Raw genomic sequence first — 16,284 nt, 5'->3', positions numbered from 1 at the left:
GAACAGTGTGAGAGATTTTGTTATCATTGTTACTGTTATTATGGCTATTGTTCTTATGGTTCTTATTACTGTTTTATGATGATTATTATTATTACTTTAACCCTACCCCTGGTCCTGTTTCTAACCCTAACCTTTAGTTTAATCTGAACCCTAATCCCAACCCTTAATCAGTTATTAGAAATTTAAATAATCTTAAACATAAAGCAATAACATGGTTGGAAGGAAAAGGTTTTGTTTCACGTGTCTTTTTGCCTGGTTAGCAGTATGCATGCAGGGGAGGGGCTTAGAACGCACAGGGCCCATGGCTCAGGACACGCAGGGCCCATGAGGCCGACGCGTGCTCCTTGGTAAGACAGTGTGAATAAAACAGCCACCTTTTGTCTCTCACTTCACTTTTACGCCTGTCCAGCCAAGTTGTAGCTGTTGTGGTGTGCATAGAGCCTGATGAAGGCAGAATTTGCCGAAACGCGTAGCGAGCACACTTTATTCTAATTTTGTATTGTTTATTTATTTATTTTTTTTTACATTTTTGTGAATAAAAACACTCATTTAAGTGGTTGTCCCGCTTTTTTCTTTTTTCAAAGTTTGCAAGTTTTTCTATTTTTGATTACATTCTTGCCTGGTGGAAAAACCGTAACACCTGCCATGCACTTCTACGACGGAGAGGAGGATGGAGGTGCTTGGACCACGGTGCGCTACGGGAGGAGACACTACAGAAATCCCCGTGCGCTCAGCTTTAATTACCGGGGCCGACCGGACCATAGGATGGACCGTGCATTTCCCGTCTCCGGCTGGAAGAGGGCGCCAAGGTTCCCAAATTTTGGCTGGAGTAGGGCTTCACCTTCAAATCCTAACTGGCCTGCGCCTCCTATGTACGACGGGTCCCGGCCTTATTTTCCACAGCCCCGCTCTTATGCAGCAGCGGTCCGGGGCTCACCTACCAGACGAGCGACAAGATTTGGACCCCCAGCAGATGTTAGGCAGGACCTCCGGCGACCTGCAGATGAAAGACTTGGACAGCTTATCCGCAAATTACATGCTGTAATTAAGATGGTGCATCACTTACAAAACGTGACCATCACGCCGGACAGACCAGAACCTCTGATGATCGCTCGCATAGTGGACTCATTAACCTCACTGATTAAACCCGCTGATCCCACGGATGATGTGTTAGACCTCATTGAGGGCAACGCAAAAAACTGGGGACAGAACACACTGCAGATCCTCCAGGATCACTACCAAAAGAGGCTGGAGAAACTTTTACAGGATCTCCCCGGTGATTTAACCCGAGATTGGAGGGAAGCCTTCATCGTGGCGACACGATGGGCTTGCAGAAATCTACCTCGGATCACGCAGGATGTTCTCGATCAGGCAGAGGCCCTGATCATCACCTGCAGATCAGACTCGGAGCGGCGAAGTCCAGCGGCTACGACACCACCCCCCGGCAGGGTCTGATAGCCGCCGGGGGCCGCGCACATCAGGAGGAAGAAAAAAGAGGACCCGTCAACCTGAGCGGGTCTCCATGAGCATTCAAGCTGAATGTTACGAGGCCACAAACCGATCAGTTGGAACTATGACGGACATGACACCAGCTTGGCCTCCAGATGCAGTTCCAGCAGCCGCTGCCGAGAAGCAGCGTGGACCGCGAACGGCGACCCGCCGCAACCCCTTCGTGGCGCGTGAGGAATTTCTCCCTCAGATTGTGGGGATAACTTCACCCTCTGCTCCCAGACCGGCAGCACGGGCGCCACCTTCCCGAATTTCAGCACTGGACAGCTCCCAGGAGGAGGAAAGCTCCGATAGAGAGGAGAACCGCGGCGGGGAGGTTCTTCACGAGGAGGAGGAGGAGGAGGAGTTCGATAATGAATACGACAGCGAGGAAGATGGGGATGAGGCGGACACGGACGCTGACCCCCCAGCTTCAGGTAGTTCGGGGCTGGATCATATTGTAAGGCCTGGAGGGTTGAAAGATGGGGTAAACAACAAAAAATTGAATGAGGGTATTGAAGGGCTAGAGGAATGATCTGGGGAGAGCGCACGCACACCACCAAAGAGGACCCAAATTCTTGGCCACAATGACAATTTATTCCGATGGAAAAAAACATATGAATGGCCAAAAAGTTCCAGTTAAAAGACACTTAAAACAAGCATAAAATGCGTCTAAAAATTCTAGGCACGGATTAAAACAGTAAAACACGATAAAAATCCCAGGAACAGTTGAAAAAGGATAAAAGAGACCTAAAAGTCCAAAGAACAGTTAAAACTGCTTTAAAAATGCAGCTCAAAGGGGGGAATCACTGATCCCAAACCAGGAGACGTCTCTCTTCCCCCGACGCTGTTCCGAGGATCCCTCCAGTCATACACACAAAGACCTGGGGGGCGGGCTCCGTTCCGCCTCTGGGGTTTGTGACCGGCACTCCTCCGCGTCACCTCCAGCTGGCTCTCCTGGACACGCTGGAATCTGTGGAAACAGGCAAGCGGCAGCACGAAAAGCAATTCCTGATGCAGGCTGCCACTAGCCCTCCCACCTATTTCCACCAGTCTGCTGACGCCCGTTCGGCTACTTACACACAGGCAGGGTCCCTGCCCTGCCCTTGCGTGTCGATCGCTCTGCAGACTGATGGTCCCAGCGCCCAGCGCTCTCAGAGTGTGTGTCCCGATCACAGCGAGTCTTCCCGACGTCTGGCGGTCCCGGCGTCCCACTCGCGCCCCGCGTGCATGCGCCTGCTGTCGGTGTGCGACTGCCTTTGGCTTTCCTCCTCAGGACTTTTATAAGTCCCTCCTGATGAGGAGCAGGTGCGGTGGATCGGCGCGCTATGTTACAAGGGGTGTGTGTCCATAGAAAGCATGCAACAAACAGGTAGCACCACAAACATGCAAAAGAAAAACACCCTACAACATGCAATCCCCCCACATCATCACAATATTTCGGACAGCCCGGGTGTGACAGAATGCCAGGAGGACAGCGCATCTCCAGCTTCAGCGGAGGAACGCTGTATTACAGGGCTGGAGCTAGCAGGTGACGGTGCTGAGCCACCAGTAGCCCGTGTTGACTTACCTGCCCCAGAGCGGCAGGTTTTCAAGGTAAAGCGTCACCCTGAAACAAACACAGAATTGATTGACTGGTTTCTGGAAGTGGAGAAAAGGTGTCTTATTGTTGGTGACTCAAATTTATCCAGAATCCCTGAATATTCCATCCCAGATCTACAGATTGAGAGTTATCCAGGTGCTAATTTTCGCCACATGCAGGCTTTATTTGAGATAGCCCACGTTCCGTGGGATTTGGTGGTTCAGAATGTGGTCATTGCAGCCGGCATTAACGCCAAAGGTCAGAACATTAAAGAAACTGCAGTTAAACAGCTCCAGCGGGCTCTGAAGATGGCTAAACACAGATTTCCATCTGCTGTCATCTGGGTTCCCTTGGTTAATTTTTCTGGTAACTTATCTGCAATGGAGCAGAACAACATGAAAGCGTTTAATATGCTGTAAATCAGCATATTAAAAAAAAAATATGAGACACATCCCCCTGCTGGAGGACTCGCATTTTGCAACAGAAAAAGATGCAATTCACTGGACCGAGGACACGGCCAGAGCAATGTTGGAACATTGGAGGTATTTTTTAAAGTGGAATACCCACTAAGTCCATTCAGGGTAGAGTGTGTAAGGGGACAGCCCTTTATGGCCCCACAATATCATGGTTTTGACTGAAAAGTGATGCCCTGACAGAACAACAAGGTGACCTCCTCAAAAGCGGTTTAACTTTTATTTCCATAGATAACTTTTTAAAAAAATACAGACCCAAAACACAAGACTGTATTAATCATGTTTCCTGTTCTTTGCGGGATTAACATTTGGTGGGACAAACCGAAACTTTTGTTAGCACAAGAAAGTGACAACATAAATATAATATTGCTCATAATGGATAGGTGCATAACCCACTGGTGGAGCATTTTCTCATGACCCAGGGTTTTTCTTTATGGTGAACAGTGTGAGAGATTTTGTTATCATTGTTACTGTTATTATGGCTATTGTTCTTATGGTTCTTATTACTGTTTTATGATGATTATTATTATTACTTTAACCCTACCCCTGGTCCTGTTTCTAACCCTAACCTTTAGTTTAATCTGAACCCTAATCCCAACCCTTAATCAGTTATTAGACATTTAAATAATCTTAAACATAAAGCAATAACATGGTTGGAAGGAAAAGGTTTTGTTTCACGTGTCTTTTTGCCTGGTTAGCAGTATGCATGCAGGGGAGGGGCTTAGAACGCACAGGGCCCATGGCTCAGGACACGCAGGGCCCATGAGGCCGACGCGTGCTCCTTGGTAAGACAGTGTGAATAAAACAGCCACCTTTTGTCTCTCACTTCACTTTATGCCTGTGCAGCCAAGTTGTAGCTGTTGTGGTGTGCATAGAGCCTGATGAAGGCAGAATTTGCCGAAACGCGTAGCGAGCACACTTTATTCTAATTTTGTATTGTTTATTTATTTATTTTTTTTACATTTTTGTGAATAAAAACACTCATTTAAGTGGTTGTCCCGCTTTTTTCTTTTTTTTCTTTTTTCAAAGTTTGCAAGTTTTTCTATTTTTGATTACATTCTTGCTTGGTGGAAAAACCGTAACACCTGCCATGCACTTCTACGACGGAGAGGAAGATGGAGGTGCTTGGACCACGGTGCGCTACGGGAGGAGACACTACAGAAATCCCCGTGCGCTCAGCTTTAATTACCGGGGCCGACCGGACCATAGGATGGACCGTGCATTTCCCGTCTCCGGCTGGAAGAGGGCGCCAAGGTTCCCAAATTTTGGCTGGAGTAGGGCTTCACCTTCAAATCCTAACTGGCCTGCGCCTCCTATGTACGACGGGTCCCGGCCTTATTTTCCACAGCCCCGCTCTTATGCAGCAGCGGTCCGGGGCTCACCTACCAGACGAGCGACAAGATTTGGACCCCCAGCAGATGTTAGGCAGGACCTCCGGCGACCTGCAGATGAAAGACTTGGACAGCTTATCCGCAAATTACATGCTGTAATTAAGATGGTGCATCACTTACAAAACGTGACCATCACGCCGGACAGACCAGAACCTCTGATGATCGCTCGCATAGTGGACTCATTAACCTCACTGATTAAACCCGCTGATCCCACGGATGATGTGTTAGACCTCATTGAGGGCAACGCAAAAAACTGGGGACAGAACACACTGCAGATCCTCCAGGATCACTACCAAAAGAGGCTGGAGAAACTTTTACAGGATCTCCCCGGTGATTTAACCCGAGATTGGAGGGAAGCCTTCATCGTGGCGACACGATGGGCTTGCAGAAATCTACCTCGGATCACGCAGGATGTTCTCGATCAGGCAGAGGCCCTGATCATCACCTGCAGATCAGACTCGGAGCGGCGAAGTCCAGCGGCTACGACACCACCCCCCGGCAGGGTCTGATAGCCGCCGGGGGCCGCGCACATCAGGAGGAAGAAAAAAGAGGACCCGTCAACCTGAGCGGGTCTCCATGAGCATTCAAGCTGAATGTTACGAGGCCACAAACCGATCAGTTGGAACTATGACGGACATGAGACCAGCTTGGCCTCCAGATGCAGTTCCAGCAGCCGCTGCCGAGAAGCAGCGTGGACCGCGAACGGCGACCCGCCGCCACCCCTTCGTGGCGCGTGAGGAATTTCTCCCTCAGATTGTGGGGATAACTTCACCCTCTGCTCCCAGACCGGCAGCACGGGCGCCACCTTCCCGAATTTCAGCACTGGACAGCTCCCAGGAGGAGGAAAGCTCCGATAGAGAGGAGAACCGCGGCGGGGAGGTTCTTCACGAGGAGGAGGAGGAGGAGTTCGATAATGAATACGACAGCGAGGAAGATGGGGATGAGGCGGACACGGACGCTGACCCCCCAGCTTCAGGTAGTTCGGGGCTGGATCATATTTCGGACAGCCTGGGTGTGACAGAATGCCAGGAGGACAGCGCATCTCCAGCTTCAGCGGAGGAACGCTGTATTACAGGGCTGGAGCTAGCAGGTGATGGTGCTGAGCCACCAGTAGCCCGTGTTGACTTACCTGCCCCAGAGCGGCAGGTTTTCAAGGTAAAGCGTCACCCTGAAACAAACAGAGAATTGATTGACTGGTTTCTGGAAGTGGAGAAAAGGTGTCTTATTGTTGGTGACTCAAATGTATCCAGAATCCCTGAATATTCCATCCCAGATCTACAGATTGAGAGTTATCCAGGTGCTAATTTTCGCCACATGCAGGCTTTATTTGAGATAGCCCACGTTCCGTGGGATTTGGTGGTTCAGAATGTGGTCATTGCAGCCGGCATTAACGCCAAAGGTCAGAACATTAAAGAAACTGCAGTTAAACAGCTCCAGCGGGCTCTGAAGATGGCTAAACACAGATTTCCATCTGCTGTCATCTGGGTTCCCTTGGTTAATTTTTCTGGTAACTTATCTGCAAAGGAGCAGAACAACATGAAACTACTAAATCAGCATATTAAAAAAAAATATGAGACACATCCCCCTGCTGGAGGACTCGCATTTTGCAACAGAAAAAGATGCAATTCACTGGACCGAGGACACGGCCAGAGCAATGTTGGAACATTGGAAGTATTTTTTAAAGTGGAATACCCACTAAGTCCATTCAGGGTAGAGTGTGTAAGGGGACAGCCCTTTATGGCCCCACAATATCATGGTTTTGACTGAAAAGTGATGCCCTGACAGAACAACAAGGTGACCTCCTCAAAAACGGTTTAACTTTTATTTCCATAGATAACTTTTTAAAAAAATACAGACCCAAAACACAAGACTGTATTAATCATGTTTCCTGTTCTTTGTGGGATTAACATTTGGTGGGACAAACCGAAACTTTTGTTAGCACAAGAAAGTGACAACATAAATATAATATTGCTCATAATGGATAGGTGCATAACCCACTGGTGGAGCATTTTCTCATGACCCAGGGTTTTTATTTATGGTGAACAGTGTGAGAGATTTTGTTATCATTGTTACTGTTATTATGGCTATTGTTCTTATGGTTCTTATTACTGTTTTATGATGATTATTATTATTACTTTAACCCTACCCCTGGTCCTGTTTCTAACCCTAACCTTTAGTTTAATCTGAACCCTAATCCCAACCCTTAATCAGTTATTAGACATTTAAATAATCTTAAACATAAAGCAATAACATGGTTGGAAGGAAAAGGTTTTGTTTCACGTGTCTTTTTGCCTGGTTAGCAGTATGCATGCAGGGGAGGGGCTTAGAACGCACAGGGCCCATGGCTCAGGACACGCAGGGCCCATGAGGCCGACGCGTGCTCCTTGGTAAGACAGTGTGAATAAAACAGCCACCTTTTGTCTCTCACTTCACTTTTACGCCTGTCCAGCCAAGTTGTAGCTGTTGTGGTGTGCATAGAGCCTGATGAAGGCAGAATTTGCCGAAACGCGCAGCGAGCACACTTTATTCTAATTTTGTATTGTTTATTTATTTATTTTTTTACATTTTTGTGAATAAAAACACTCATTTAAGTGGTTGTCCCTGTTGACAAATGGTATGACTCAGGAGATACCACTTGGACAGGTATGACTGTTTTGTAACTGTATCTGTTATTAGTGACCTGAAGGAGGCGCTGTTTTACTCTGGATGTTGGAGCAAGCTTTCTGTTCGGTCCTGTTAATAAAAGTCAAGCCGGTGAATGGCTAAAGAGAGACGTGGCTGCCCGTCGTAATTTCTTCATAATTATTCCGCTGCAGGTAGGCAAAAGGTGTAAGCCTACACTGAGGAACTAAACCTGCTAACAGGTTATGGGCCCAGAGACCGCAAGGAGCATTCTGAGAGTCTGACGACGGACACGTGCTATCGCAAGACGTCTGTTTGCTAACGCAAAGCAGGAATTAGCTGGGAGCTATCGCTAGCTTAGCTACGGACATAAAATGACGAACAGAACCAAGATTAAGTGGCCCACATTCGACGGGAGAGCAGAGGAGTATGAGCTCTGGGAAGAAAGGATGTTATGCTGCATGCACAGTGCAGGACTGAAGCAGACAATCCTGAATGAGCCTGCCGGTCCTCTGTCAGTGGAAGAACAAGCACGTGACAACAAGCTGAACGCTGATGCATATTGCGCGCTGGCGCCATTACTGGATAACACCAGCTTGGGACTGATATTCAGAGACACTAAAGACAAAGGCAGAGAGAGTCTCAAAGTGTTAAGAGAACACTACATCGGCAAAGGTAGGCCCCGGATTGTCTCCCTGTACATAACATTGACCTCACTGAAGAAAGCAGACACAGAGACTGTTACAGAGTATGTCATCAGAGCAGAGCAAATCATTACAGCGCTCAAGAGTGCAGGTGAAGCACCGAGTGAGGGACTGATGATGGCAATGATTATGAGGGGACTTCCAGAAAAATACAAGCCATTCACGCTGATGGTTACACATAGCTCTGCAGACATGAAGCTGGGAGAGTTCAAAGCCAAATTAAGGAACTTTGAGGCCTCTGAAGACATAGACCCCGTAGCAGATGAGACGGGAGAGAGAGTGCTGAAAGCCCGAGCGGCTCCAAAGAAAAAGAGCGGACCTTCAACGGACCTGGTTTGCTGGAGATGTGGAGAAAAGGGGCACAGAAAAGATGATTGCTCAAAGAAAGCTTGGTGTAGTTCATGCAAGAGCACAAGTCACACAGATAAAGCGTGCAGAAAGAAAGAACGTGGACGTGGCTCTCGGTGCGCTCGTGCTCAAGATGACTGCTGCGACAACAGAAGCCATAAAGTGGATTGCAGGCGGGACGACACCAGGGGAGCTGCAGAAAAGGAAGACTTCACGTTTAAGACGGAGACGAAAGATGCCAGCAGAGCTGTACAGCAGATCCAGATAAAAGGCCTGGTCGTGGACACAGGTGCATCGTCCCACATTATTAACGACAGGAGCCGGTTCAAGAGTTTCGACAGCACCTTCAAGCCAGAGAGACACAGCATGGAGCTTGCAGACGGAAAGCGTACTTTTGGGTTGGCACAAGGCAGAGGGGATGCACAGGTATGTCTCCTGGACAGTAAAGGGCGCCGCTGTACAGTAACGTTGAAGAACGCCCTCTACATCCCCTCATTCCCACAAGAACTCTTCTCTGTGAAGTGTGCAACTGCTAATGGTGCCAAGTTACACTTTGATGAAGGTAAAGATGTTCTTGAGGTGCCTGATGGCACCAAATTTACCATTCATGTGTTTAAAAGGATGTACTACTTACAGACAGATTTTGGTGAAAATGATGTTTGTAATGTCAGTTATGATATCCAAACCTGGCACGAGATCATGGGTCACTGCAACTACGAAGACATACTGCGATTGCAGGATGTAACAGTCGGCATGCACATTAAAGGTGCAAAACGTAAGCCTGATAAAGAATGTGATGTATGCATAAAAGGAAAGTTCACCCGAACGAGAAACAGAAATCCAACTGACAAAGTTAAGACACAACTTGAACTTGTGAACACAGATCTAGCTGGTCCAGTAAACAATGAATCAATAGATGGTTTCAAGTATATGCAGTCTTTTACAGATGTGTATACAGGGGCTGTTTTTGTTTACTTCCTGAAAGCAAAAAGTGATGCAACTCAAGCCACTGAGAAGTTTCTGGCTGATGTAGCACCTTATGGTACTGTGAAATGCATTCGGTCAGACAATGGGACTGAGTTCACCAGTAAAGAGTTCCAGACGCTACTGAGGAAGAACAAAATCAGACATGAGATGTCCTGCCCATATTCCCCACACCAGAATGGGGTAGCAGAGAGGGAAGGGCGCACCCTTTTTGAGATGGCTCGGTGTAAGCTTATTGACAGTAATCTGCCTAAGAGCCTTTGGCATTATGCCATTCAGGAGGCAGCTTACACCAGGAATCGATGCTTTAATAAGCACACGGGTACTACCCCCTATACAGCTCTGACAGGTAAAAGGTGTGATCTGGCAAAGATGCATAAGTTTGGATCAGTGTGTTATGCCTACCAACAAGATAGGGGTAAACTAGACTCCAAGTGTGAAAAAGGGCTCTTCGTAGGACATGATAAAGGCAGTCCAGCTTTTCTGGTCTACTATCCCAGTACAGGGAAAGTACAAAAGCACAGACTGGTGAAATTCATCACAAAGACAACCTGTGAGAACGAGACCCAGACTCAGGAGCTAGATGTTGACTCCTTAGGAGACTGTGAGGAGAGAGAGGCACTGCAGCCCAGTTGCCCCATCACAGATGAACAGACAGATGATCTACAGTCACCAGAAAATGACGCAGAAGAACACCCTAGAGTGATGACACAGGTTTCGAGCAGTAGGAAATACCCCACCAGAGAACGTAAACCCCCGGGGTATCTGAAAGATTATATTCAGGGAGATGCCAAGGAGGAAGACAGTATGCTCACTAGCATAGACTACTGCTACCGAACAGTTTGTGGTGTGCCACTAACCTTTAAAGAAGCTATGTCATCGACAGAATCAGGAAAGTGGAAGAGAGCTATGGATGAAGAGATCAAATCCTTAGAGGATAATCAGACTTTTACCCTGACTACATTGCCAGAAGGCAGAAAGACAGTGGGAGGTAGGTGGGTGTACTCCATTAAGGAGAACAATGATGGACATGAACAATACAAGGCCAGATTTGTGGCTAAAGGATATAGTCAGAGGGCCGGGATTGATTTTGACGAGACATTCTCACCTACAGCTAATCTGACCAGTGTACGTGTTGTGATGCAGAAGGCAGCCCAAGACAACCTAACATTACACCAGATGGATGTCAAAACAGCTTATCTGCATGCACCCATCGATCGAGACATTTACATGGAGCAACCTGAAGGTTACGAAAAAGGGGAAGGAAACCTGGTGTGTAAGCTAAAAAAATCCATCTATGGTCTGAAACAGTCGGGGCGCAATTGGAATGAGATGCTTCACACATGTCTGACAGATAACAATTTTACTCAGAACCCAGCAGACCACTGTGTCTATACAAAAGAGTCGAAACAGGGAGAAAAGGTAATAATCGTCATCTGGGTGGATGATCTTATACTTGCAGCCAGTAACATCAAAAGTCTAAACCAGGTGAAGGCGTTACTTTCCACCAGGTTTAAGATGAAGGATCTTGGTCAATTAAAACACTTTCTAGGCATAGACTTCAGCCAATCTGATGGCTGTGTAAAAATGTCTCAAGAGAGGTATGTTGAAAAGATCCTGAAGCGCTTTGACATGCAGGAGTGTAGAACAAGGGAGACTCCATGTGACCAAAAGCTAAATTATTCGGAGGACGCACCTAAAATGGCAGATGTTAAAACATACAGAGAGGCTGTTGGCAGCCTTATCTATCTGGCCACCTGCACAAGACCTGATTTATGTTTTGTGGTAAGCAAACTCTCACAACATTTTGCTGATCCCACAGATGAGCATCGGGTTACAGTCAAACACGTTTTGCGTTACCTCAGAGGGACTGCTAACAAACAACTTTGTTTCCGAAAAAGCAGTGAGGGCCTGGGTCTTCAGGCATATAGCGACGCAGACTGGGGGGCAGACACCAGTGATAGGCGGAGTACGACCGGTTACTGCGTAACTATGAGCAAAGACAGCTCATTGATCTCGTGGAAGACCAAAAAGCAACCAACAGTAGCCCTATCTACTTGTGAAGCCGAGTACATGGCTCTCGCCCTAACAATACAGGAGTGTATCTATTTGGAACAGCTGCTGAAAGGCATGGATACACATGAGTATTTGAAATCTGTGGTTTATGAAGACAACCAGGGGACCATTGCACTTGTCAGAAACCCAGTGAACAGACAAAGATGCAAACACGTGGACATAAAATATCACTTTATCAGGTCCACCATAAGAGATGGGAAGATATCACTTGTCTACTGCCCCACAGAAGACATGGTCGCAGATGTTATGACTAAACCTGTCACTAAACTGAAGTTGAAGAGGTTTTCACAGATCATGTTTGGTGAATAAGTGTTTTGACATTTAAGTGATTTGATTTGTTTATTTTTGTTTTGACAATGTTAATGTACAGTATACAAGTCATTCATAAGTGGGAGTGTTGACAAATGGTATGACTCAGGAGATACCACTTGGACAGGTATGACTGTTTTGTAACTGTATCTGTTATTAGTGACCTGAAGGAGGCGCTGTTTTACTCTGGATGTTGGAGCAAGCTTTCTGTTCGGTCCTGTTAATAAAAGTCAAGCCGGTGAATGGCTAAAGAGAGACGTGGCTGCCCGTCGTAATTTCTTCATAATTATTCCGCTGCAGGTAGGCAAAAGGTGTAAGCCTACACTGAGGAACTAAACCTGCTAACAGTCCCGCTTTTTTCTTTTTTTCTTTTTTCAAAGTTTGCAAGTTTTTCTATTTTTGATCACATTCTTGCCTGGTGGAAAACCGTAACACCTGCCATGCACTTCTACGACGGAGAGGAAGATGGAGGTGCTTGGACCACGGTGCGCTACGGGAGGAGACACTACAGAAATCCCCGTGCGCTCAGCTTTAATTACCGGGGCCGACAGGACCATAGGATGGACCGTGCATTTCCCGTCTCCGGCTGGAAGAGGGCGCCAAAGTTCCCAAATTTTGGCTGGAGTAGGGCTTCACCTTCAAATCCTAACTGGCCTGCGCCTCCTATGTACGACGGGTCCCGGCCTTATTTTCCACAGCCCCGCTCTTATGCAGCAGCGGTCCGGGGCTCACCTACCAGACGAGCGACAAGATTTGGACCCCCAGCAGATGTTAGGCAGGACCTCCGGCGACCTGCAGATGAAAGACTTGGACAGCTTATCCGCAAATTACATGCTGTAATTAAGATGGTGCATCACTTACAAAACGTGACCATCACGCCGGACAGACCAGAACCTCTGATGATCGCTCGCATAGTGGACTCATTAACCTCACTGATTAAACCCGCTGATCCCACGGATGATGTGTTAGACCTCATTGAGGGCAACGCAAAAAACTGGGGACAGAACACACTGCAGATCCTCCAGGATCACTACCAAAAGAGGCTGGAGAAACTTTTACAGGATCTCCCCGGTGATTTAACCCGAGATTGGAGGGAAGCCTTCATCGTGGCGACACGATGGGATGGCAGAAATCTACCTCGGATCACGCAGGATGTTCTCGATCAGGCAGAGGCCCTGATCATCACCTGCAGATCAGACTCGGAGCGGCAAAGTCCAGCGGCTACGACACCACCCCCGGCAGGGTGTGATAGCCGCCGGGGGCCGCGCACATCAGGAGGAAGAAAAAAGAGGACCCGTCAACCTGAGCGGGTCTCCATGAGCATTCAAGCTGAATGTTACGAGGCCACAAACCGATCAGTTGGAACTATGACGGACATGAGACCAGCTTGGCCTCCAGATGCAGTTCCAGCAGCCGCTGCCGAGAAGCAGCGTGGACCGCGAACGGCGACCCGCCGCAACCCCTTCGTGGCGCGTGAGGAATTTCTCCCTCAGATTGTGGGGATAACTTCACCCTCTGCTCCCAGACCGGCAGCACGGGCGCCACCTTCCCGAATTTCAGCACTGGACAGCTCCCAGGAGGAGGAAAGCTCCGATAGAGAGGAGAACCGCGGCGGGGAGGTTCTTCACGAGGAGGAGGAGGAGGAGGAGGAGTTCGATAATGAATACGACAGCGAGGAAGATGGGGATGAGGCGGACACGGACGCTGACCCCCCAGCTTCAGGTAGTTCGGGGCTGGATCATATTGTAAGGCCTGGAGGGTTGAAAGATGGGGTAAACAACAAAAAATTGAATGAGGGTATTGAAGGGCTAGAGGAATGATCTGGGGAGAGCGCACGCACACCACCAAAGAGGACCCAAATTCTTGGCCACAATGACAATTTATTCTGATGGAAAAAACATATGAATGGCCAAAAAGTTCCAGTTAAAAGACACTTAAAACAAGCATAAAATGCGTCTAAAAATTCTAGGCACGGATTAAAACAGTAAAACACGATAAAAATCCCAGGAACAGTTGAAAAAGGATAAAAGAGACCTAAAAGTCCAAAGAACAGTTAAAACTGGTTTAAAAATGCAGCTCAAAGGGGGGAATCACTGATCCCAAACCAGGAGACGTCTCTCTTCCCCCGACGCTGTTCCGAGGATCCCTCCAGTCATACACACAAAGACCTGGGGGGCGGGCTCCGTTCCGCCTCTGGGGTTTGTGACCGGCACTCCTCCGCGTCACCTCCAGCTGGCTCTCCTGGACACGCTGGAATCTGTGGAAACAGGCAAGCGGCAGCACGAAAAGCAATTCCTGATGCAGGCTGCCACTAGCCCTCCCACCTATTTCCACCAGTCTGCTGAAGCCCGTTCGGCTACTTACACACAGGCAGGGTCCCTGCCCTGCCCTTGCGTGTCGATCGCTCTGCAGACTGATGGTCCCAGCGCCCAGCGCTCTCAGAGTGTGTGTCCCGATCACAGCGAGTCTTCCCGACGTCTGGCGGTCCCGGCGTCCCACTCGCGCCCCGCGTGCATGCGCCTGCTGTCGGTGTGCGACTGCCTTTGGCTTTCCTCCTCAGGACTTTTATAAGTCCCTCCTGATGAGGAGCAGGTGCGGTGGATCGGCGCGCTATGTTACAAGGGGGTGTGTCCATAGAAAGCATGCAACAAACAGGTAGCACCACAAACATGCAAAAGAAAAACACCCTACAACATGCAATCCCCCCACATCATCACAATATTTCGGACAGCCCGGGTGTGACAGAATGCCAGGAGGACAGCGCATCTCCAGCTTCAGCGGAGGAACGCTGTATTACAGGGCTGGAGCTAGCAGGTGACGGTGCTGAGCCACCAGTAGCCCGTGTTGACTTACCTGCCCCAGAGCGGCAGGTTTTCAAGGTAAAGCGTCACCCTGAAACAAACACAGAATTGATTGACTGGTTTCTGGAAGTGGAGAAAAGGTGTCTTATTGTTGGTGACTCAAATTTATCCAGAATCCCTGAATATTCCATCCCAGATCTACAGATTGAGAGTTATCCATGTGCTAATTTTCGCCACATGCAGGCTTTATTTGAGATAGCCCACGTTCCGTGGGATTTGGTGGTTCAGAATGTGGTCATTGCAGCCGGCATTAACGCCAAAGGTCAGAACATTAAAGAAACTGCAGTTAAACAGCTCCAGCGGGCTCTGAAGATGGCTAAACACAGATTTCCATCTGCTGTCATCTGGGTTCCCTTGGTTAATTTTTCTGGTAACTTATCTGCAAAGGAGCAGAACAACATGAAACTACTAAATCAGCATATTAAAAAAAAATATGAGACACATCCCCCTGCTGGAGGACTCGCATTTTGCAACAGAAAAAGATGCAATTCACTGGACCGAGGACACGGCCAGAGCAATGTTGGAACATTGGAGGTATTTTTTAAAGTGGAATACCCACTAAGTCCATTCAGGGTAGAGTGTGTAAGGGGACAGCCCTTTATGGCCCCACAATATCATGGTTTTGACTGAAAAGTGATGCCCTGACAGAACAACAAGGTGACCTCCTCAAAAACGGTTTAACTTTTATTTCCATAGATAACTTTTTAAAAAAATACAGACCCAAAACACAAGACTGTATTAATCATGTTTCCTGTTCTTTGTGGGATTAACATTTGGTGGGACAAACCGAAACTTTTGTTAGCACAAGAAAGTGACAACATAAATATAATATTGCTCATAATGGATAGGTGCATAACCCACTGGTGGAGCATTTTCTCATGACCCAGGGTTTTTCTTTATGGTGAACAGTGTGAGAGATTTTGTTATCATTGTTACTGTTATTATGGCTATTGTTCTTATGGTTCTTATTACTGTTTTATGATGATTATTATTATTACTTTAACCCTACCCCTGGTCCTGTTTCTAACCCTAACCTTTAGTTTAATCTGAACCCTAATCCCAACCCTTAATCAGTTATTAGAAATTTAAATAATCTTAAACATAAAGCAATAACATGGTTGGAAGGAAAAGGTTTTGTTTCACGTGTCTTTTTGCCTGGTTAGCAGTATGCATGCAGGGGAGGGGCTTAGAACGCACAGGGCCCATGGCTCAGGACACGCAGGGCCCATGAGGCCGACGCGTGCTCCTTGGTAAGACAGTGTGAATAAAACAGCCACCTTTTGTCTCTCACTTCACTTTTACGCCTGTCCAGCCAAGTTGTAGCTGTTGTGGTGTGCATAGAGCCTGATGAAGGCAGAATTTGCCGAAACGCGTAGCGAGCACACTTTATTCTAATTTTGTATTGTTTATTTATTAATTTTTTTACATTTTTGTGAATAAAAACAC

This window comes from Oryzias latipes, chromosome 18 (genome assembly GCF_053564925.1).
Source record: "Oryzias latipes strain Hd-rR chromosome 18, Olatipes_Hd-rR_3.1".
NCBI classification, from domain to species: Eukaryota; Metazoa; Chordata; class Actinopteri; order Beloniformes; family Adrianichthyidae; genus Oryzias; species Oryzias latipes.
This window is presented reverse-complemented; position numbering follows the sequence as displayed.